General features: G+C 55.2%; 1 protein-coding gene and 1 long non-coding RNA gene across 3 annotated transcripts in view; one reads left to right on the forward strand and one right to left on the reverse strand.

Annotated features, from left to right (window-relative positions):
- Pou2f2 (POU class 2 homeobox 2) overlaps nucleotides 1–24,290 on the forward strand; it is an 84,393-nt gene that overhangs the window by 21,619 nt on the left and 38,484 nt on the right. The gene's annotated exons all lie outside the window — the stretch shown is intronic.
- LOC121135519 lies at nucleotides 1,102–5,358 on the reverse strand. Of its 2 annotated transcripts, none has more exons than XR_005872627.1 (3): nucleotides 5,133–5,358; nucleotides 2,099–2,440; nucleotides 1,102–1,721 (listed from the first exon to the last, which is right to left on the reverse strand). It is a non-coding gene; the product is annotated as an uncharacterized LOC121135519 (long non-coding RNA). The 2 variants fall into 2 exon arrangements; XR_005872628.1 differs by having other exon boundaries at nucleotides 2,099–3,106.

Consider the following 24,290-nt stretch of genomic DNA (forward strand, 5'->3'; position numbering starts at 1 on the left):
ACTTTTTATTTTAATGGAACAACTCCCGGTTTTTAAATGGTGACAAGTAATGTAGACTTAAAAATTTTTCTTTCTGGTCCAAACCACTCTTCAGGGCCATAAATGTGCGGTGTTACAATAGTTACAGACTGGAAAGCTTACCTGTGTGTACCGAGTTCAGTGACTCAGGATGGTCACACCCACCATACAGAGTGACTTGGGGACATTCACACCCACCATGGAGTTCATTCATGACCTCTTGTTTTAGCCGGTTAGTATGTGGGCACCTTAGCCACAGAATTCCCAGCTGTCTCTCTGTCTGTCCACTCACACATCTATCCTTCCTCCTCCCTCTGTAGCCCAGGCCAACCTCAAACTCTGAATCCTCCTGCCTCAGGTTCCCACTAAGATTACAGGCGTGAGCCTCAGGCCCAGCCTCTTCAAGGAGTCATATTACATCTCTCCCAGGCTTCTCATGTCCTCAGATGCCCTTGGTGTCCGAGGGAGGCTCTATCAGGCTGCAGTGGGGGGGGGGGGGTTAGAGTCGGAAGGGCTTGGCTAACACCTCCAGGACTATTTGTGGGTTCGCTGGGTAAAACTAGGGACAGTAGAGGGGTGTTTGGCTGCTGGGGTTTCTTGCAAACCGGCTTTGAAAACCATGGCCACAGTGCTTGAGTGGTTCAAGGGCAACGTAGACCTCCCACCCCCATCCTGCAGCTCCTAAGAGCTCACAAACAGCCACAGGCATCCACAACAACAACAAAATGCTCACCCTGCTCTCTTTTATCTCTACTTGGAAGGCAGGTAGCTTCCCAGATGTGTCCCAGGTCTTCTCAGTGCTCCCCATAAGAGCTGGAGTCCCAGGATGACCGAGACTCCCCCCCCGCGTCTACTTCGGCCGCCCTAGCCTTCTGTCTGAGGCACTGTGCCCTGGGCAGTCCAACCCCCATCCCTGGCTGTTTCACACCCCCCCCGCCTTGGCACTTGGATTTTGTGTCTCCCCATAAGCTTCAGAGGGAGGAGAGCCCTCTGTTTGTCTGCAGTGGCTTCCTGGTACAATGTCAATGCTCAGAAAGTATTTGTAGAATGAATAAATAAAGGAGCAAACACACACAGCCATAATCCATATCCATCCATTTATTGCCACAGCACCCCTGCCCCACCCGGGGATCCCTCACGTACTAGGCCTGGAGTAACTGAGAAGCAGAAGGATGTCCGGGGCCGCAGAGGGGTCCCCGGGCTGGGGAAGAATCAGGCACAGACTACATCAAGTCTGGGGCTGCAAGGTGTCAGAGGAGAGAGGGGGCCTCTGGGGTATCTTTGGGAGGGAGTTCTTCGCTCCAGGGGGAGGCTTGCAGATGAGTGTGGCCTTACAGACCCCCGGGGCTGATGCCCTCTGGATGCCAAGGCAGGAATAGGGCTGAATCACCATCCTCCCTTCTGCCCGCTCCACGCACAAAAGCGTGCAGTGGTCAAACACAGGTCACAGAGGTGACGAGGCACGTGTCCCGAGACTCCTACACTCCCCTGCAGGAAGCCCCAAAGGCGTGAGGAGGCAAGGCTTGAATGGCTGGGGCTTGGAAGAGCCCAGGGCTGTGTGAAGCAGTCTGTGTGACTGGGTGGGGATGTCTCAGGCAGGTAAAAGTGGGATGGCCGTGCCTGTGGGTAGGCCAGCGAACCAGCAGGTGGGCCAACAATTTTCCCAGCTCTCCGGGTCCGGCCAGCGTCGGTTTGAGCTGCATCTGTGGAATGGGAATGGGGTGGGACTTGACTTTAGCACTAGGGTGTGTGCTGTGACCTTTGTGGCTTAGGGCGGGGTCAGAGACGGCTTCAGTGGTAGGACAGCGCTCTTGGTTTGGGGGATGGGACAGCTCCTCAGAGACAAGTGCCAGACACACTGCCTGAACGGGGCATCGGGGGGGGGGGCATCGTTCATTGTTGGCTGTGAAGTTCAGATTTGAGGACAGGGCATTCTAGGAGGTAGCAAGTGACAGCTTTGATGCCTTTGTGGTTGGTGTCTGCATACAGGGCGGGTGGAAACAGTTGTAATTTGGGAGTGTCTCTTACCCACAGGGTGGGGCTTACAGTTATGGGAGAGGCGGAAAAATACAAAGCTCACCTTGTTGCAGCCTAGGATCGCTAAGTTGCTGGAATCCCGGACAGTCCCACGGCAAAATGAAGGCAGGCTGTTGAGTTCAGAGCCCCCCCCCCCATCCAGGACCTTATAGTAACCCCCCGGAGCTCTGTGCAAGGCCTGTTGGGAACCCCACTGAGTGCCGGTGTCCGGTTGCACAGGTCTCCCCTCCTGGCCTTCTGTTCTCCCGCTTCTCTCTGTGCTCCCGAAACAGGCGCTCCTCGTGCTGTTCTGTCGGACGTCGTCCGAATGCCTGTCAGCCCTCGTTCGAATGTCTGTCAGCCCTCGTCCGAATGTCTGTCAGCCCTCCATCCTCCTCCTCTGAGCCTGGAGGTGTACAAAGAGCTCGTTAGCCAAATGGAGGTGCGGGGCCTGGCACGGGAAGGAAAGGGGTTCGGAAGAAAACCAGAGAACCGGGAGGTGGCTTCCTCTGCCCCCCGCTACTCCCGGACAGCTTTTTCGGTGGTGGTGGTGGGGGGTGGGTGGTGACTGGGGAGTGCAATTCTCTTGAGGCACGTGGCCAGTAGGGGGTTCAGAGGGGGTCTGACGTTTGAGAAATGTGGGGAGCTCTTGAGAAGGGCGGCAGGGGAAATGGGGTGGGGGACGACGGGAGAGCAGGGCAGGAAAGGCAGGACGTTCTCTCCTAAGCCAGAGTCCGTGAGGACACACTGTAGGTGGGACAAGGTGTCAAGAGGGAAGCTGAGGGGGTGAGGAGGGGGGGCACAGCTGTGAGGCAGGCAGGAAGCGTCTCATGCCAGGCTCCAGGTGTCCTCACTGGGCGAGTGTATCTGGTACCAGTGATGTGGTGTGCGGCTCGTGGGGGGTGACCATGCTGGCTGGGGTGTCGGTAGGTAGGGAGGCCGAATGCTCCCCGCTGATACCCGAGACTCGCTGTCGATCCTGCCCCCTGCTCACTCTGGCTCTGCGGGGAGCCAAGGATTATGGGGAGGACTTGGTGACACCTTACTTCTGGCCTAGGGTTTGGGGAGAAGGCTGAGAGAGAGAGAGAGAGAGAGAGAGAGAGAGAGAGAGAGAGAGAGAGAGAGAGAGAGAGAGAGTATGTGTGAGTGTGTGAGTGTGTATGTGTGTGTGTGTGGTGGGGAGAGGACTTTGAACCTGCGTCCCATCTTTGCTGACTTGGGGTCCTCACGACAACACTAGTGGCTTTCCCTGCCTCTGCCTGCACATCTGTCTTTCATCTGCGTCTGTCTGATCTCATCCTTACTCTTTGTGTGTCTCCCTCTCTGTTTCCTAGCTGTCCCTGGCTGGGGCTCCCCCATAGCCTTTTCTGGTTCCTCTCCCCGCATCGCCCCGGCCCCCCACCCTGGCTCTACCCTTTCTCTCATCTCTGCGGCTCCCTGCCTGACCTCCTTCCCGGTGTCTCCCTGGCATGGTTTCTCTCCTTTGCCCTCCATGTTTTTCCCTTCTGCCTGTCTCCTGGACGGTGTGTCCACCGCGGTCTCTCGGTTTCTGCCAGTGCCTAGCTCTGGGTCTCCTCCTTTCTCTCCCTCTCTCTGTCTTTTTCTTCATCCCTGTCTCTCCAGGACTCTAGCTGACCATCCCTGCCTCTGTGTGTCTCCCTCCCCCTCCCTTCCCCCCACTATTTTTTTTTCTGTTTCTAACACCCACACTCACATCCACCTCAGGAGTAATTGCTTTTGTCTGGGTTGGACTGGACTTGTGGTGGGGGGAGGGCGGGGGGAGCGGGTGGCACTGGGGGGGTTGGGAGGGACGGAGGTCGCTTGGTGGAGTTGAGGTAGTGTCCACCAAAGCAGAGGGTGCTGAGGGACAGAGGGGCACCCCCCAAGGTGGGAGAAGGAAGCAGGGGGAGCCTGAGCCCATCCTGGCAGGGGTCTGGGGCCTCTGGCGGGGAAAGAAGGAAGGCAGCAGGGCCCTATGGAGCGATGATGGAGAGACAAACCTCATGGCCAGTGCCTCACCCCTTCCCCTCAGACTCGGGGATGTGACCTCTACCCCCATCGTGTGTACTAAGTCACCATGACACACACAGGGACACACCCAGAGCCTCCATCCCACTCATGGGAACTCTCTTGGCCATTACACCCAGGGCCATCTGGAGCAGGTAGACACATAGAGAACCCACCCAGTCTCCACTGCTCACACGGAGCCTTCCACACACGCACAGAGGACCACAGGGCTCTGAAACAGGCATAGCCACCCACTGACATAGACACAGGGACACATACAGGCTCGCTCCGAGACACCCACACTCCACCAGGGACATGGACTTGTCACCAGATGCTAACTTGCTGGAGTAGGAACACATAGCCGCCACCCTTCCTAGGAATGGAGTGTATCCTTGGGGTTCATTCCCGTCTTCCCAAGGGCCACACGGTGGGCATTCGAGGACACCCCATGTCAGGAGGACACCATGGATGTATATGCACAACCCCTAGTGTTCCTGGATAAACCTCACAGACTCACAGTCACACACAGTCATGACTCCAGGGTGAAGGCAGTCTGGGGACAATCCTGGAGCCCCGTCCTCCAACCCCAGCACGGCTTGAGGACCTGTGTACCCTCACACATATAGCAGCAGTTCGGACTCAACAGCCCTTTGGCTGGAACCTCCTATCTGACACACTAAAAGAACCCGCCCGAACCCCAGCACATTCAACCCAGGCCCTGGGGTGTGGGCAAGGTGGGTCTACAGGGACCCACAGAATGGGGTAGCTGTGGTCCTGTGGGTGGTGACAGGCTTGTCCCAAGAGCCCACTCTTCCATTCACCCTTCTCCAGCACCTAGGTCTTCCTTCCCTTGTCCCACCGGCTCAGGAAGCCATATCCCATCCCCCTCCACCCAGCCAAGACCCTGCCCACCTCCCAAGGGCTCCATCCTCACCCTCGCATACCTTCAAAGGGCCCCATCTCTCTGAGATGCTCCCAACGGGGGGGGGGGGCTCGATTTCCTCCTAAAGGACTGTTGCTCCTCAGTTTGTCCCAACCACCTGACCTGCAAGTGTGACCCCCCCCACACCCGTCTGCTTCCTCATACTCACCCCCTCTCCTGGCTCTCCAAGCTCTCAGCCTCCCTAAACTCTCCCGCAGTAGGGCAGTATGGGGTGGAGGCTGGCCCCTCGGAGGTAGGGGTAAGGGTGGGGGCCTGGGTGCGGCTGGCTCCGGGAAAGAAAGGGAAGAGAAGCTAGGGAGAGAGAGAGGCAGAGGCAGGCAGCCAGCCAGCCGGCTTTATATCCCTGCTGTATTGATCCACCATGTCACAGCCTGGTCGGTCGATAGCCAGCGAGAAAGAGAGCGAGAGAAGGGAGGGGAGGTTTGGGGGGAGGGCAGCCGGGACCCCTTAGTCCTGGGTGCATCTAGGGCCTCCTGGGCAGGCTGGGGAAGCACGTTTGAGCTCCCCTAAAAATAGAGGTATGCCATGTCCCCCCCCCACACTTCCTTTTGGCTACGGCCATCTTTCTCCCCGAGAGCCCCCTGAGCCTTGGCAGAATTTAAACACCTAGGGTTCGAGCATTCTTTTTGTTTTCCCTGTGGCTCTTTATCCCCGTAGGCAGGGATGGCTGCCAGCCATGGCTCCTGTTTGCCAGTCGTAGTCAGGCTAGGCAGGTGGGAGGCCTCAAGGCACGTCCTGTTAGGGCAGACCAGGCTGTGGGTCGGTCACTTTTGCTGTGTGACACTAGCAGGAGAAACGTTGCCAGGTACTGGGGGACCAGGGGCAGGGTGAGGGGAGTCCTTGCCCTTTTCGGCTGAGTCTCTAACCACAGGCATGTGCCCGGGACGGTGTCTCCCTTGCCAGGTTGAGCAGCAGAGGATCAAGAATGGGACAGAAAGCCTAGGGCGACACCTGTCCCTGGGGTTCTGCTTCTCTTCCTTGGGCCTCAGTTTCCTCCTTAACCTCAGCGGCATCCTGCCTCAGCCCTGAGACCCAGAGGGAGGCAGGGGGAGCCAGGGCGAGCAGGGTGTTTGCTGTCCCTCCCTCAGCCAAGATTGTGGGTCCCAGGTGCTCCCCTGCCAGCCCCCAACCCCCTGGCTCCTATTCTTTGTCTTCGAGACCCTCCTCCCCTTCCAGCCTAGAGAGGTTGAGGAATCACCTTAGCCTTGACCCGAGGGGGCGGGCAGAGGAGGGGCAGGCAGCCCTCACCCTGCCTCCTGCCCATGGCCATCCACAGCAGCCCCTCTCTGGCTTCCCTCTGACTACCAGGCACCCCCCCCAGCACTGATGGTCTGCTGTTCCCTTTGTTAGGAAGGGGGAGGGGAGAGAGATGAGCTGAGGGGGACGTGGCCTGACCCTCGACCTCTCCCCCTCCCTCCTCCCATCTGAGTCCTCAGGGGCTCAGAGCCCCCTTGACGGACAGTTCTGACCATCAGCCAAATGACTCCATGAGGAAGCAAGGGGCCAGGTATGGGGGAGGGGAAGGGGGGGTCTGTCCAGGGCCCTGAGCCCATTACAGTGGGTGTGGGGTACCCCTAAGTCAGAAGGAAGTCCTTAGGAAGGGTAGCAGCGGGAGAGAATGGTACACGTGAGGCCAAGCTTTGGGGGAGCTTGATTGAACCAGGGTGAGTGTTATGAAGTTAAAGTGGGGGTTCACCCCATAGACAGCAGCCCCAGCAGCCAGTGGGCAGAGCCTGGCCTTGGCAGAGGCCTCCACCCCATCTCCACCCAGCCTGCAGCACTGGGAGTACAGTGAGTTTTAAAAAAAAATTAAAAAAAAAAAAACAGGAGCAGGAGAAGCTGGGGGAAAAATATATAAGAAAAAATATAATAAGAACTAAGCGGTGTCTGCAGGAGAGAGAAAGGGCAGGAGGCGGGGAGGGGGGCGCAGGGGGGAGGGCGGCTGGGGCCCTGGTCGCTGCGGAGGCCGGGCCGCCGGCCTCTGTGCTGAGCCCTCCGCGTCCCCCCTGCCGGCCCCCTCCAGCCCCGATCGATCCAGTTTCTTGGCAATAAAGCATTTTTATTGTCAGCTGCCCTGAATGGCAAATGTGAGCCTGGTCCTGCTCCCCCCCCACACGCACACCCTGCTTCCTCGCCACCCCTCCCCCAACCCGCCTTCACCCCTCCACTACTATCCCCTCGCCAAAGAATCAGCACCATCCGTCACCGAGACCCCCTCCTCTGCCGGGTCCCTAGCACCCACGCACTCCACGGTACACCAGGCCTCCCACCCCCACCTAGGTGCTTGGCCCCCCCAGCCCCCAGCCCGATGGGGAGCAGGAAGTGGCGAGTGGTCTTCGGAGGCAGCGGCAGAGCAGCGGGGGTGCTGGCGTGGCCATCAGATGATGGCCACAGTGAGGGGAGGCATGGCCAAAGTCACCAGAGCCAGAGACTAGGGACAATAACAGGTGGGTGAGCGAGAGCGGGCTCGCTCGCCACCTGTGGGGGCAGGCGCCCCACTCCACGGCCCGCTCCGCGCCGCCGCCCGCCCGCTGAGGCCCTGCCTCTGCTCCCCGCTACACCGACCGAGGCCTCCTCTTCTGGGAAGCCAGTGGGTGAAGTTGGCACGGCCTCGCACGTGTGTGCGGATCTGTGTCAGCTTCGGCCAGGACCAGGGACAACACCCCAAAGGAATGCTGGCGTGAAGGGGCCTGGAGAAGAGTGTTGGGCAAGCAGTTTACAAAAGGACCCCTTCTTTCCTGTCCTTGTCTCCTCTCTCCTTCTGTTTGACTCTCTCCTTCCTCCAGGGAGTTAAAGGCCTGCGCACCCCTCTGTTCTAGCTTCCGGCCACCACCCCCAATTCTTCTCTCCCTGCATTCTTCCTTCCTTAGCTCAGGGTTTCCCTCTGTGCCTGTGCTCCTGCCTCCTCCCCCTTCCCCCCTCCCATTGCCACAGAGAACGTCTGCAGGAAGAGACGATGGGTCACAGTCCCCCCAGAATCCTCTCCTCTTCGTCTCTGAGAACTCGTAGACACCAGCAGAGAAAGAGCCAGGGTCCCAAGGGACACGTCCTCCCGACACGCAGTGGGGCTTCTCCTCTGAGGCTCCGTCCGCACCTCTCTGCCCCCGAGATGGTCCGTGTGCCACCCCCCTTAAGCCTTGAAGGCTGGGTTCTTTGAGGTCACGGGGTGGTAGCTCTGACAGGAGCAGTCATCCCACGATCACCCCAGGGAGTCTTCATGAAGCCATGTCAAGGGTGCAGGCCTGTGTGCCCACCTCTTTGTGACTTAAGAAGCCCCAGGAGTCAGGGCTGACACGCTGGGATTTTCCTCCTCTTGATCTGGGAAGAGTGGCCTGACACAGTCATACTAAAGCGAGACTCTGCCTCACAAGCATTCCAGGACCAGTGATGCAACTCAGGACGGTGGGTGGTTTACGTGCATAAGATACTGGGTTGGGTTCCCAGCAGCGCACAATCTGGGTGCGGTGGCGTGGTGGAGGTAGAGGCAGGAGAATCAGAAGTTCAAAGCCTATGGTGGCACTCCGGAGGCAGAGGCAGGTGGATCTCCAAGTTTGAGGCCAGCCTGCTCTACAAAGGAAGTTCCAGGACAGCCAGGGCTACACAAACTCTTTCTCAAAAACAAAACAGCAACAGCAGACCCCCAAGTTATTCTTGCTTACAAAAAGAGTTCAGGATCCGCCTTGGCTACATGAGCCCCGATCTCAAAAATAAATATACCATGAACACACATAAATAAAATCAAAACAAATGAGACACACACACACACACACACACTCCACCCACATTCTCGGTTCCCTGGGCAGGGCTGTGACATCAGAGGGAAAGGCTCAGGAACCATGTGTGGCGTGAGCAGTGGAGGAAGGGTCAGGATGGCCGGGGGAAGGTGGCCTAGAATGGAGCAGGGGAGGAGGTGACTGCGTGTGAGATCTAGGGATTCTGCAGGTGTGAGAGGATCCAGGAACAGCTGAGGTACTCGGGAGGAGGAGGATTCTGGACCTCCTTTCCAAGCTACCCTCTTTGCCCAGGCCTCAGTGGCCCTCGCCTCACCCCTGCAGATACCCAGGTCTCAGTGGCCCTCGCCTCACCCCTGCAGATACCCAGGTCTCAGTGGCCCTCGCCTCACCCCTGCAGATACCCAGGTCTCAGTGGCCCTCGCCTCACCCCTGCAGATACCCAGGTCTCAGTGGCCCTTCCCTCACCCCTGCAGATACCCAGGCCTCAGTGGCCCTCGCCTCACCCCTGCAGAGGTCTTCATTAGAGCAGTAGGAAGCCTTCCGGGCCTTGCTCTCAGAACTGCCATTGAAGAGGAGGGAGGAGTCCTGTGGTAGCGAGGTCTCTCTGTCCCCACGGACAGGACTGCTGTATTAAAAAGAAAGAACGAGAGGAAGGAAGAAAGAGAGAGAAAGAAAGGCCACGTGTAAACCAAGCATAGCGGTGCACAACTGTCCCCTCAGCACTTAGGAAGTAGAGGCAAGGGGGTTAGGAGTTCAAGGTCATACATACTGACTTCTAGGCCAACCCGAGCTACGTGAGATTCTCTTTCAAATGACAACAGCACCACCACCACCACATGGTGTGTAAATCCCCATGCCTACCCTATCGCAGATGGTTTAGGCCTCAGATAGCTCCTTAAAAAATGGTGTCTCTAAGTTGCTTGCTCAAACCCCCGAAATCCTCCCGCTTTGACTTCCCAAATAGAGGGATTACAGGTCTGCGCCTCTGAGTTCTTTGTTGTTGCCTCTGGTTTTGAGACTGTGAACACTAGTGTGGTGAGGCTGAACTCTTCTTGACCCTGGGATCTTTTTTCCCTCAGTGTGAGCCTTCACACCCATTGCCTACCTCTGCTCCATCCCCACTAGTGAAGGGCCTGCCTAGAAGAGGAGACAAAGACCCTAGGGCTGGCCCCAGGGAAGCCTGGGGAGTGAGCTAGAGTTCCAGATTGGCATGAGTGTGGGAATCTGGGAGAGGCCAGGAATGGGGGAGGGGAGCTGGAGGGGAGACAGGGAAGCCTCCTAAGATGACCATTCAAGATCCCAGCATCCCAGGCCTGGGCTACTCATCGTCTGGGGTACCCTGCACTTCTTATCTTGGGCATCCTCTGGTAAGACGGCTCAGTGGATAGAGGCACTTGCTGCCAACCCTGGCGTCCTGAGCTCAATGCCTCTAACCCACCTGGTGGAAGGTCAGAGCTGACCTCTTGCCGTGGTGCACGGGCGCAGGTGCGCACGCACGCACACACGTAGTTAATGAAAGATCTGGGATTGTCCTTCCGCCTGGGTCCAGGTGACCCCCCGTTAAGAGGTTCTCTCCACTGGTGTGATCCGTTGCTCGCATGATTCCACCGCGTGGGTGAGTGGCATCCTCGCTGCTGCTCCGGGGAGGCTTCCTCATGTGGTGAGCGTCTGGGCCGCATTCTTGACTGACTCACACCGCCCTCTGCAGAGGTGCCTGCGATACCCTGTCTTCCCGGCTTGTGGTGATAGTGACGCTGGGGTTCAGGGTGGTGGCCGGATGAACAGCCGATGAGGGTCGGAGACCACAGCTGCTATTCCGACCCCACCAATTCTGGCTGATCACAGAAATAATCTGACAAGAGTCCATGGGGCAACTGACCCCGTATGAGATTCAGGGACCTTCACTCTGCCATGAACTCTCTGTGACAAGGTGGCTGAAGCCTTCTCCTCACTGACTCAGTTTCCTCCGGGGTCAGAACCACCACCACATAGGATTCCTTTTCCCCCACCCCCACCTACCTCCGTTAAGAAGCTGGGTTGGGACCCCCATTATTTTGGGCAGGTTGTAGAGGTCATCGTGCCTCCTCGTCAGTTTCTTCAGTAAATAGACAGAGCGTGTTGCAGGCACTGGAGCATTTGGGGACGCAGAAGACGCGGTGGGTCAGTGAGTGTTGTCACAGCCCCAATCTGAACATTGAGTGGGAGGCTCACACTAACATTGGTTTCTTAAAATATGGGCTGGGGTGTAGATGAGTTGGAATGCTTGCCTGGCCTGCCCAAAGCGCTGGGTCTGATCCCCCAGCACCCCACAAACTAGGAGTGGTGGTGTATGCCTGCAATTCTAGCAGGAAGAGCGTTAGATGTTCAAGACCATCACAGGCTACATGGGGAGTTCTGGCCCTGAGCTGTGCTCCCGCCTCAATATGTGTGTGATATATATATATACATACATATATATATATATATATATATATATATATCAGATACAGTGGCCCAGATCTGTGATGCTGGCCCTCAGGAGACCGAGGCAAGAAGATCTCAGGTCCAAGACAGTATGGACTACATAATATACACAGTGAGGCGATCCCTCTAAACAAATAAATAAATAAATGGAGGTGGGAAGATAAGAACAGAAGAATACATGTTTAAACAAACAAACAAACAAACAAAAATCTGAGTTCCAGGGCCTGGAAAAGTGCTTGCTTCGGGCACAGGCCTGATGACCCACGCTCAACCCCTGGGGCTCATACTAAAAGAAAAAAAAAGTCAGATGTTGGAATGTTGGGATAGCTGAGGTAGAGGCGCTTGTCACTAGGTCTGATGACCTAAATTCGATCCCTAGGACCAACACAGTGGAAGAAGAGAAATTACTCCTGCAGGTTATCCTCTGATGAGCAACGCTCATGCTGTGGCACATGCGAAGGCTCTCTCTCTCTCTCTCTCTCTCTCTCCCCCCCCCAATACGCACACTAAACAAAATATAAGGAAAGGAAGGGAGGAAGGAAGGAAGGGAGGAAGGAAGGGAGGAAGGAAGAGAGGAAGAAAGGGAAGAAGGAAGGAAGGGAGGAAGGAAGGGAGAGAGGAAGGGAGGGAGGAAGGGAGGGAGGAAGGAAGGAAGAGACATAAACGCACAAGAGGAAGCTGGCTGTCGTGGCAAGCATCTGCAGCCCCCATACTCGGGCTCACAGACCAGCAGCCTGGAGTAAGAAGCGAGGGAGACCCTGCCTGAAGACCGTGTGCAGAGAAAGAGCAGAGCCCTGATATTTGTCTCCTGACTTCCAAGTGTGTGCCCAGGAGTCTGACGCAGCCTAGGGTGACCCTACCCCAACAAATAAAACAGAGGTCCAGAGAGGAGAAGGGACATTGGTCAGCTTGCATGGAGGAGGTAACGGGGAGGGGAAGGTGGCAGGATCAGGACCCTGGTCACAAATTTGGGTGGAGAGTAGCCTTTGGGAGAGAGTAACTTCTTCTTTTGATTTCCTTTTTTGGGGGGCAGTCTAAGGGTTGTTATTCTAAAGCAGGGTGTCGTGTGACCCAAGCTGTCCTTGAACACGCTATATAGCCAAGGATAACCTGGAAGTCTACCTCCCGAATCAGAATGAGCCTTGAAACTGGCTTTGTTGGTCAGCCTCCCTGTCGGTACCTTGGACAGCAACCGCAGCCGCTCAGCGTTAACGGAGCGGTGGGCCACACCTACCCAACTCGGCAAGTTTCTTTCTGGGCTGTGACGTGGGGCATGGGAAATGCTCGCATACTCCCCCCAAGCAGGACTTGACCTCTCCACACAGCAGTGCACGTAAGTGGATCCTGGGGGGCATAGAAATGTATCGCTTGGGGGAGGGTGTCAAGGGGTCACGGTATCGGAAAGGCCCCGCCCTGTGTGCTCTTCCCCCAGCACCCCTCCCTCTTGCCGGAATAGCCACCATCCTCACCTTTGGAATAGCCGTTTCTTTGATATTCTTCCTTTGTATCATTTGCTGTGCTAACATTTTTTAAAGTTGGGCTAAGCTCCAACTCCTGGGATCAAGTGATGTGCTCACCTCAGTTTCTCCAATCACCACCACAGGGGGAAAAAAAGCTGGTTTTGTTTTAAACTTAAAGTTTTTTTTGAGACAGGGTTTCTCTGTGTAACAGTCCTAGCTGTCCTGGAACTCACTCTGTAGACCAGGCTGACCCTGAACTCACAGAGATCCGCCTGCCTCTGCCTCCCGAGTGCTGGGACTAAAGGAGTACGCCATCATGCCCAGCTTATATTTTAATTTTTAGTTTTTTAAGACAGAGTCTCACTATGTAGCCCTGGCTGGTCTGGAGTCACTTTGTATATAGACCAGGGTGGCCTTGAAATCACAGAGGTCCTTCTGCCTCTGCCTCTCCAGTGCTGGTATTAAAGGGGTTGAACCACCATGCCTGGTGTTTCCCCCTTTTTAAAACACAGGATCTCATGTAGTCCAGGCTAGCCTTGGAGTCAGTATATAGTAGCTGAGGATGACCCTGAACTACCAGCTCAGAAATGCATATCCTTTCCATGGTTACATAGAACTCCTAAGAATGAATGCACTATGTTTTCTTAGTCACTCTCCTGTTGGTGTTTTTGACTTTTTAAATCTAAAATTATTTTGAATCTTAGTTTTTTTCTTGGAGATGGGGTCTCCCTACGTAGCCCAGGCTGGCCTCTGTTATACTCTTCCCCTATGGCTGCCTTCCAAGGGCTGGCGTTACAGGTGTGTGGCACCAGGCTGTGCCCTGAATCTCAAACCTGAATATCAGGCCTGTGGAGATGGATCAGTGGTTTGGAGCATTTGCTCTGAAACCTTCAGGACCAGCATTTAGATCTGGGAACCCAACGGACAAGCTGATGTGGTCTCACAGGTGCCTATTACAGGTGCCTATGACCCCAGCATCGTAAGGAGACGGGACAATTGCTGGATCTTGCTGTCTTCTGGTTCAGAGAGAGACTTTGGCTCAAAAGAATAAGGTGGGAGTGATAGAGGCAACGTATGACATCCTTCTCTGTCCTACACACACACACACACACACACACACACACACACAGGAGAGACGGGGGTGGGGGAAGGAAACTCCATTATGTTATAAGTCCCTTTTTGCTTAGGCACGGTGGGAACTTTTCTACTAAAGATGTTGAAGTTCCTGTCACCCTGGGATTACTGCCCCCATTTCCCAGAAGAGCTGGGGGACCAGAGGGGGAATCACAGCTCCTTTGGTATATGGCAAATGTGCAGAGGAACCCATTTTCCAACCCTTATCTATATGACCCTCTGGATCAGTCTTTATGCCCTTCCAGCCCTGGGAGCCTCGGTTCTATGCCTGTCCAGTGCAGGGACCAGACTGGACGTCACCAAACCAAGCCCAGCCATGTCCTCAGTGCGCTCAGTCTCCAGGGGTCAGCCTCCCTGGGCAGTGGCTTTGTCTGGTGCAAATTACACTGGCTCTCTTGCGTGTCCCCGGAGCAGTGGAAGGATTGAGGCCTTTGCTGTCTTTGTTCCTCTTTCAGATAAATCTACAGCGTAGCCAGGTGGGCCCGAACTCAAAATCCTCCTGCCTCAGCACTAGCTCTATAGGTATGCACCACCAGGCATGGCCTGGTCTGTACTATTAATTGAGTGAGAAGCCAGCCGAAGTGGTGTGTGCCTTTAGTCCCAGCACTCGGGAGGCAGAGGCAGATGGATCTCTGAGTTCAAGGCCAGCCTGGTCTACAGAGCGAGTTCCAGGACAGTCAGGACTACACAGAGAAATCCTGTCTCAAAACAGACAAACAAACAAAACATTGTATTAGCTGGGCATGGTGGTGCTTGCCTTTAATCCCAGCACTTGGGAGGCAGAGGCAGGGGGATCTCTGCGAGTTGAAGACCAGCCTGGTCTACAAGAGCTAGTTCCAGGACAGCCTCCAAAACCACAGAGAAACCCTGTCTAGAACCCTCCCCCCAAAAAAACAAAACAAAACAAACCATTGTATTAGAGAGGGCGTCTATAGAGAGATCTGAGCTGTAGGTAAAGTCTGTGTGACACAGACAACACATATTCTCCATATTCTCTGTCTCTGTCTGTCTCCTCCCCCGGTGTGCGTGTGTGTGTGTGTGTGCGTGCGTGCGCGTGTGTGCGTGCGTGTGTGCGTGCGTGCGTGTGTGTGTGCGTGCGTGTGTGTGCGTGCGTGTGTGTGTGTGTGTGTACTGTGTGTGTGTCACAAGGCACTTGATGAAGTCACAGAATTTGTGTCAGGGCCTCATGCTCCACGATTTTAGGCAGGGTCTCCTTGTCCTTTGCTGCTGTGCAGTGTGCTTCAGGCTAGCTCACTGCCCAGCTTCTAGAGATTCCTGTCTCTACTCCGCACTACTGTAGGAGTACTGGGTTGTGTGGGATTCGAACTCAGCTCCTCCAACTTGGATGGTAAGCCCTTGACCCACTGAACCATCTCCCAAGCCCCCACATTCTTTTAAAAATGATTTATTAGCTGAGTGGTGGTAGCACACGCCTTTAATCCAGCACTCGGGAGGCAGAGGCAGGCAGATCTCTGTGAGTTCAAGGCCAGCCTGGTCTACAGAGTGAGTTCCAGGACAGCCAGGGCCACACAGAGAAACTCTGTCTGAAAAACCAAAACCAAACAAAAAGAGATTTGTTGATTTTAAGTTTTATGTGTATAGGTGTTTTTCCTGCATGCATGTATGTACACCCCATGTGTGCATGGTTTCCCAAGGAGGCCAGAAGAGGACATCAGATTCCTTGGAGCTGGAATTACAGGTGGTTGTGAGCCATCATGTGGGAGCTGGGAATCAAACCTGGGTCCTCCGCAGGAGCAACAGGTGCTCTTAATTGCTGAGCCATCTCTCCAGCCCCGCCCCGCCCCACTCTTGAGTAGAGGGTGGAAGGGAACTCTAAGAACCAATGGCTGGCGAGGTTGACAGACGCCATAAACACTTGTTTGGAGAGCCAGCCTTGGGCTTCAGTCTGTGGGACATGGGGGTGTGAAGGGGGTTTATTCATTCAGCCTTCGGATTCAGGTGCCCACCCCGTGCCTGGCATTGTTAATACCCCAGGAATCCCACAGTGAGCATACAAATGATGAAACCTGCTTTCGGAGAGCTTTGAGTGTTGGATAGAGAGGGGGTGAAGTGACTAGACAGCGATTTAACTCCAGGATGCTGTGAAAAAAACAGAAAGAAGCCACAGAGTGTGCGGCTACGGGAGAAGTGGCTGGCCTTGGAGGGGGAGGCAGTATTCAAAGGGCCACCCGCACCACGTCAGAAGCCTACAGGGAGCGAACTTTGCTTTCTCCGGTGGGACTGGATGTGAGGCCTTGGTGGGAAGAAGACAGGTCCAGCGAGGCCCTAGAGACCCTGGCAGGGTGGCGGTGCTGGTCTGTGGGAACTCTGGGCAGGACGCCCGCCGATGAGCATCCTGGCCTAGGGAAATACATTTCAGCCTTTGGACAGCTCCCTGCGAGCCGGAGGTTTGGCCGCCTCCGAGCCCAAGGAGTTGCGTTCGGTGGTGTGGCCTTAGTGTTGGAGCAGGATGGGAGGGCCTGTGGACTCTCAGGAGCCTGGCTGCTGTACCAGATGCTGGGGTTCCTGGGACGAGAGTAGGGCCAGGTACTTGCTCCCCGAAAGACTGGTAGGTCTGAAGGCCAAGGACTCTTCCTAGGAGACATAGTATGAGACATGTGCAGGGTAGCAAGAGACTCACTATCTGGCGTCAGCAAGACCCCGGGACTTTGCTCTGTGACTGTTCTTAGCTTCCCCGTGATTAAAATGGGAAGAACACAAAACAAACACACCATTTTGTTAATGAGAAGGGATCCCGAGCGTGGCTCTGTCAGTGAGGAGATTGAGGATGAATTTGAGCCCTGGAACCCACTTAAAAAATATTGGGTGTGTTGTCACAATCTCATAGTCCCAGAGCTGGGGTGGCAGAGGCAGGAGGATTTCTGGGACTTACTGGCCAGCCGGTCTAGCCTACTTGGTGAGCTGCTGGCTAGGGAGAGACCCTGTCTCAAAGGAGGTATTTCTGAAGATGATGCCTGAGGTTGTCCTCTGGCTTCCACACACATGGGTGACATACATATCACACACACACACACACACACACACACACACACACCCCTCCCTCCCCTGTCCTATCTCTCCGTGGCTGCTTGAAAGAGCCTGTTGCAGCAGTGAATGCCCCCTGCACCCACGTGGGAAGGTAGTAAGTTCAAGACCAGCCTGGGCAGCACAATGAGACCTCGTAAAAGAAGGCTGAGCAGGTCGGGAGGGCTTGCCACATAAGCGTGAGTCTGATCTCCAGCACTCGTGTTTAAAAACAGGCTGGACACAGGCAGTGCATTCATGCTATGCCTGTGCTGGGGCGGCAGAGGCAGGAGCATCCCTGGGGCTCACTGGCCAGCCAGACTAGGCAGCAGTGAGCTCCAGGTCCAGTAAGAGATTATCTTAAAAATAATAATAATAAGCTGGGTGGTGGCGGTGCACACCTTTAATCCCAGCACTTGGGATGCAGAGGCAAGTGAACCTGGGTTCGAGGCCAGCCTGGTCTACGGAGTGAGTTCCAGGACAGCCAGAGCTACACAGAGAATCCCTGTCTGGAAAAACCAAATTTATGATGATGATGGTGATAATGATGATAGTGATGATGATGATGATGATATGTGGGGAGCAACTGAGGAAGACATCTAAAGTTGACCTTGGCCTCCACACACATACATTCTCAGGCACACACACACACACACACACACACACACACGCCAACAAATGAACCACCTGTGGCTCTCTCCTGTAATCCTAGCACCCGGGTGGGTCTGAGGCAGGAGGATTGCCACAAGCTCAAGGCTATACTGTGATACAGAATGAGCTTAGAATGCATTTGTCTCCTAGTCAGAGATGGTGAACTGAGCGCGGGGTAATCACCCTCGGTCATCAGGTGGTCAGTGCCAGAGCAGGCACCTCACGATGACGGGTGTATGCGTGCGTGCGTGCGTGCGTGCGTGTGTAGGTGTTTCGCCTGCATGCCTGCCTGTGCACTACACGCAGACCTGGTGCCCATGGAGGCCAGAAGAAGTTGCTAGATCCCCCTGGAGCTGGAGTAACAGGTGGCTGTGAGTTGCCACATGGGTTTCTGGGAACTGAACTCAGGACCTCTGGAAGAGCAGACAGTGCTCTTAACCACTGAGCCGCCTCTCCAGCCTTGGTGAGCTTTTATGGCCTCCGAGCCACATTGCAGAGATTCTCTTCTTCCTTGAGGTGAACTGGAAACCCTAGCAGCTTTGTGGAAATGGGGGTGGCGTCGGGGTGTGGGGAAGAATGCCTGCTTGTGTCCATGTGGATTCATAAAGCCCGTGCCACTGCCTGGGGTCATCCCCCTGCTGCCACTAACATGTCCTTTCTTCCCCTCTGCCCAGTGGAGAAAACCTCAGCATCTGCCCATCCAGTCTACGGGGCCTGTGGACCCCGCCTTGAGTCCCTGTGCTCATTTGATCCTAGTGGCTCCATCCTTCTCCCGTACCTGGACCACTGTCCCAGCCTTCCCACACCCCATCTTGTCCCCAGTTTACCCGAATCTCTTCCCGAGGGATCTCTTGACTCAGGGTATCTACCAGAAGATTTCCATCCATTTAAGTGTAGGGGCACACACCTGTCATCTTAGCACTTGCTGAGCGGGAGAATCAAAAGTTCAAGGCCAGCCTGGGCTACATGACGAGATCCAGTCTCAAAGGAAGGGGAGGAGGAGGCAAAGGGGGAAGGGGGAGGTGCAGACGCCGCCTCTGCTGTCACTGGCTGCCATCTCCTGCAAGGTTGACATCTCTTTGGGCTCTAATTTTCATGAGCTTAGTGCTCTCCTTCATTATCTCCAATGGTGGAAAGATCGTTCTAGGCACCAGGGGTTCATTCTTGACTCCACCGTCTCCTCAGCCTGTTTCCAAATCTTGCTTTGCCTATTGGCAAAACCATCTCCAGGAATGCCTGCCTCTTTTCTCGAACCCTATTGCTATGACCTGGTTGTGCCTTGTCACGCCAGCTGCCTCCCACCCCCGTGCCTGTCGGTGTAGCCTCTACAGAAGCCCCAAGTGCTCATTAAAATGCTCACACAGGGAGAGGCTGGAGAGATGGCTCAGACGTTAAGAGTTCTTGCAGAGGACCCAGGTTCAATTCCCAGCACCCCACATGACAGCCCACATCTGTCTGTAATTCCAGTGCCTGGGGGTCCAGTGCCCCCTTGGCCTCTGTGGTCCCCAGGCATGTACATGGCACACATACATGCAGGAAAAGGACCCATACACATAAAGTAATTTTTAAAAAGTCTTTAAAATGCTCACAGAAAGGCTGGGAGGTAAGTCATTGGTAACCCGGCTGCAGCACAAGTCTAGGGACCTGAGTTTGATTCCCAGCACAGATAACAACACTTGAGTCCTGGGGAGGAGGAGGAGAGACAGGCACCAGCGAGAGAGAGACCTCGTCTTCAAAGGCAGGGCGAGCGGCCCCTGAGGAATATGCATCCCTGCAGATGCATGTGTGCACACGCACTTGAACACACACCTGCACACGCATGCGCACTCCCCCCCCACGCACACTGTTGACAGAATGGTGCCACTTCTCACTTAAAACCTTCCTACTGTGCCTGGATTAAATTTTAACTTTTCTTTTTCTTGCTTTGACGCTGCTTACGTGAACTCCGTGTACTGAGCCATGTCCCAGGTACTCACTGGATTCTCCCAGTGAGCTACATGGCGAGGCTTGAAAACTAATGTTGGCTGCAAGGCTTGAGTGGTCCAGCCCCGCCTGCATCCTCACCGCTGTCCAGCATCTTCTCCACTCTCAGAACTCTGGCTGTACCAGCCTCCTTCTTTGCTGCCTTGGGGCCATCTCCTCTTCTGTTCCCACTGCCTGCAATGTCCTTCCTCACAGGCCTTGTCTTCTGAATTCTGTCCTCAAATTACTGTGTAAAAATGTCTCATCATGGAAGGTTTCTGCAGGGTGCCCCTCCATTTTATTCCAGGGGTTCTATCTTTTTTTTTTTGAGACAGGGTTTCTCTGTATTGTTTTGGAGGCTGTCCTGGAACTCACTCTGTCGAACTCACAGAGATCCGCCTGCCTCTGCCTCTAGAGTGCTGGGATTAAAGGCGTGTGTGCCACCAATGCCCGGCTAGAGTTCTATCTTTTTTGTGTGTCTTGTTTTTCTGGTTTTATTTTGATACAGGTTCTCCCCATTAATGTAGCTCTAACTGTCCTAGAACTCACTCTGTAGATCCGGCTGGCCTTGAACTCACAGGGATCCACCTGACTCTGCCTCCCGAGTGCTGGCATTGAAGGCACATGCCACCATGAGCAGCCTTAAATTGTTTTTAGATTTATTATTTTATGTGGATATGTATCTGTTGCGAGGGTGTGTTCAGGTGACCATGAGAGTCAGAGGAGCTGGATCCCCTGTGGTTGAGAGCCACCTGATGTGGGTGCTGGGAACCGAACTCTGGTCCTCTGGAAGAACAGTGGATACTCTTAACCACTGAGCCATATCTTCAGCCCTTTAAAATTTTTCTTTGAGCTGGGCGGCGGTGGTGCCCGCCTTTAATCCCAGCACTCGGGAGGCAGAGGCAGGCAGATCTTTGTGAGTTCAAGGCCAGCCAGGGTTACATAGGGAACCCACGGGCATAGGGGCCACAGACTCAGCTGTGGGCTGTAGGGGAGGGTTCCCAGTGTTGTTTCTTAAGATGCTCTTGGGCAAAGGGCATCTCCTTCTCTTGGCTGTCAGATGATGGGAAGGACTTCAAATTCTAACAAAGAAGCCCACAGTGAAGACAGAATGCTGAATCCTAATCCCTAAAACCCAAGGTCTCTAAGAAACCCACAGCACAGAGAGCAAGCTACAGATAGGAGGGACTTAGGTTCAAATCCTCACTCCACCAGTCACATTCTATGTGACTCAGGTCAGCTGATGTTACCTCTCTAAGCCCTAATTCTTTAGCAAAATGAGACAACAGACTCATCCTCAGATGGTTAGAATGATATGTCTGCTCGAGTAACACAAAACAGGCGGGAATGTTGCTGCTACCCCCGCCACCACCGTCGCCCCGCTGCTGAAGAATCTTAAGTCAGCAGATGGTAGTCCTTAATTTGTCTGATTTTTTGTTTGCTTGCTTGTTTTTTGAGATGGGCCCCGTGTAGCCCAGACTAGCCTTGAACTTAATATGTAGATCTTTCTGCCTCCACCTCCCAAGTGCTGGCATTACAGGCACGCACCACCATGCCTAGTTTTGAGAGACTGGGGGATCGAAACCCGGGCAGGGCTTTGTACAAGCTAAGACAGTCTTTTATCTGAACTCCATGCCTAGCCCTGAAACCTGATTGACTTGGGCCCCTGGAGAAGCAGTACTGAGGGAACCTCACACCCAGGGGATGAAGAAATATATAAAAGCGATATATTTAAGGGGGTGGGAGACAGCTCAGCGGTTAAGAGCTGTCGCTGCTCTTGCAGAGGAACGAGGCTCAGTTCCCAGCACCCACGTGTCAGCTCAGAACCATCTGTAACTCGAGTTCCAGGGAATTCTGGGCCTTCTTCTGACTTCCGTGGTCTCCAGGAACACACATGGTGCGTAGACATACATGCAGACAGAACACCCATACAATGTAAGATAAAGTAAATCTTCCTAAAATTAAAAGAGCTCAGTTGGAGCCCAGAAGCCAAGAGAGCAGACAAGAGATGGGCATTTGGTGCTTTCAGGCTGGGAGTGACTGGAACGTAAATGGGGCGGTGAGACCAGCTACATATCCCTGTCTGAATGAGTTTGTTTGCCACCACTAACGTTCTGTTTTCCTATTTGTTAGGCCCCTAAGTCAGTTGTCCCTAAACCCCCAGAGGCTGCCCCCCTTGACCTGGGCTCCCCTGCAGACCAAGGCGTTTACATCCAGAATGGAGGCTGGGCCGAAGATTGCTACCAGTGAGTCTTAGGCCCAGGTTCATCCTCTGTCGCAACTATCAATTCCGTGGCCTGCGACTCTGTCTCTGTGTCTCCCACCAGTCTAGGGGTCTGAGGGGTCTCCTTGAGCAACTGCAGGCCTCAGCCCTACAGATGAGAGCATCGCCTAGGGGAGGGACCCTTTGAGTCTCCGTGCAGGCCAAGACTAGGTGATAAGATTGCTAAAGATAGCCGGAGTCCAGAGAGAGAGAACCCAGAGGACTGAGCCACGGGGAGGGTCCCCAGGGGTGGCCAAGAGGAAGAGGCCATGGCAGGGGGCCGTGAGGGGTGAAGAATCTCACTCTACTGTCCCCGGTGGGCTGGCTGCTCCCCCCTACGGCTCCCCGGCAGGCCCCCGGGGGACCTCGCTCTAATAATGTATTTGATCGACTCGCCGGCCGCGTACAAGCGATTATTGTCTTGTCGGGAGTCAAACGTATCGATCCGGTGAGAAATATGAGCGGAGCAATGGGGCCCGCGTGTCAGTTACCGGCCCCGCTGGCCCTGGGGAGCCCCCTGCGTCTCCTTTAATTACCGCTCAGCCTTGAGCCCGGTCTGGCCTGCCCTGTACCGCCTCCCTGCAGGCTGCCTGCACCTGGAGTGGCCCCCACTGCTCCCCAGTGCCTTACCCACTGGGGCTCCAGACCTCTTCTGTGGCAGGGAAGCCACTCCCCACCCCTTACCTCTCCCATTCACACTGCCACACCCCATGTCACGTGTCCCAAATTGTGTCCCTTTTGTTCTTCAGGACCCCCGCACCAAGCCTGGAGGCTCAGACGCAGCGTTCAGCGCGGAAGGGGACAGGGTGGCAATTGGGGGGCCCATCGAGGCCTTCCCACCCTGGCCTCACCTGCAGACCCAGGAATGTCACACTGGCGACGGGTGGCCCCTCTTTTCCTTGCTCACCATCTGGGGCCCAGCCTGGTGTCTAGGCATGATGTTGAGTTAGTACAGGGTGGGGTGTGGGGGAGGGCACCAGCTGAATCGAATCCCTCCAAAACGCCCTGAGCACCTCCCCCACTCTGATTTCCAACCCATCCAAACATAAATCCTAAATGAAAATGGAGCTTATTGGGCAAATTAGGCTCCGAGACAAGAAAGAATCCACTACCCTACGGCCACCTGACTCCTGCCGGGAAGACCCCCGTGTATAGAAATTCTGCAGCTGGCTGCTGTGTGGTCTGGAGATGTCCTCTGGAACGGCCTTTCCGATAATGGATGCCGTAGAGTGTAGATACCTAGACACTGTCCCCTCCGAGTGTGTCGTAAGAGCCGCGTTCATTCCCAGCAGGCCCACCTGCCAGGTCTTGGGGTGTCCAAGCACACAGGGCTGGGGGCAGAGGGTACTCAGTTCTTTGTGTCCCTCATGGCTATGCACATGGAGCATGGGCACAGGTGACCAGGCCTGGGCTGTCCACATGTGTCGACGTGCCCTGTGCCCGTGGGTCTGTGTGAGGTGTACGTGTAGTGGAGGGACCTGGGTCTGGAGGGAGGGTTGGTGTCAGAACCCTGCAGAGGTGTGTGTGTGTGTGTGTGTGTGTGTGTGTGTGTGTGCACGCGCGCACGCACGTGCGTTCGTGTAGAATGCTAGAGGTCTGAGGAGAAATACTTGAGCGTGTGTATGGTTGCAGAAGGATGAATCCAAGCAGCTGTGCGTGCGCACGTGTGGTTTGGGGGACCCTCCAACTTGGGGTGTAAAGTGTCCTGGTTGGCCCTAGTAGACAGGAGAGCTGTTTGGGAGCAGCCAGGGCCGCCCAGCAACCTCGGACCCCAGGAGCTGAGACGTAGAAGGGGACAGTTGGCTCGGGCGAGCCTTTGTCTGCGCCACTGTGCGCCCGCCCGAGTCCTGCGCCTTTGTGTGACCCTCGCAGGTGTGCGCGCGGGGCGGGGGAGGATGCGGGCTGGGAGGGAGCAGAGGGCGGGGCTCCCTCCTCCGCAGCCGGCCCCGCCCTCCAGCCCTTTGGCTGGACGCTGCCGCCCTCTGGCGGGCTTCGAGAAAACCGCAGGGCTGAGAGTGGAGCTGCGGAAAGGGCCCCACAGGAAACCTCCGGACTCGCGCTCGGCTCCACTGCCCCGGGTGCATGCATCTGGCCTCTGACAGACGTCTAGCGGTCACTGGCTACGGGTTCGAGCTGTCTTCCTCACTGCCACTGCCCACGGGCACTATTTCTTCCTAGTGGCGGTTCGGGATGCCTTACCTGTGACACAGGTTGCAGGCTTTGGTCGGGCGGTTCACAGCATCCTGGTTTTTTGACTTTGTTGCTTCCTGGCCCTGGGTCCTTGAGAAAAAGAAAAAGAAAAAGAAAAAGAAAAAGAAAAAGAAAACACTTCACTTCTCTGGGATTCTGTCTTTTTGTTTGTGAAACGAAGCGCAGAATACCGAGCCGTAACGTGACACCTGTTAGGTCAGGGACTGAGAGCCCTCCCCGAGTAAACCCCAAATCCTGCTCGCCTTGTTATTGTGTCCTCGCCTCCCTCAGCCCCACAAGCCCTGTTCCAGATGTGTTCACTCCACGCTGAGGGACAGGAGAACCGTAGAGACGCCTCCTGGTGTGGTGGCCCCTCCTGGTGTGGTGGCCCCTGTGACAGTCAGTTCTTCCAGTCCCCTCGCTTT

The sequence above is a fragment of the Mesocricetus auratus genome, unplaced genomic scaffold (genome assembly GCF_017639785.1).
Source record: "Mesocricetus auratus isolate SY011 unplaced genomic scaffold, BCM_Maur_2.0 Super-Scaffold_100038, whole genome shotgun sequence".
Lineage (NCBI taxonomy): Eukaryota > Metazoa > Chordata > Mammalia > Rodentia > Cricetidae > Mesocricetus > Mesocricetus auratus.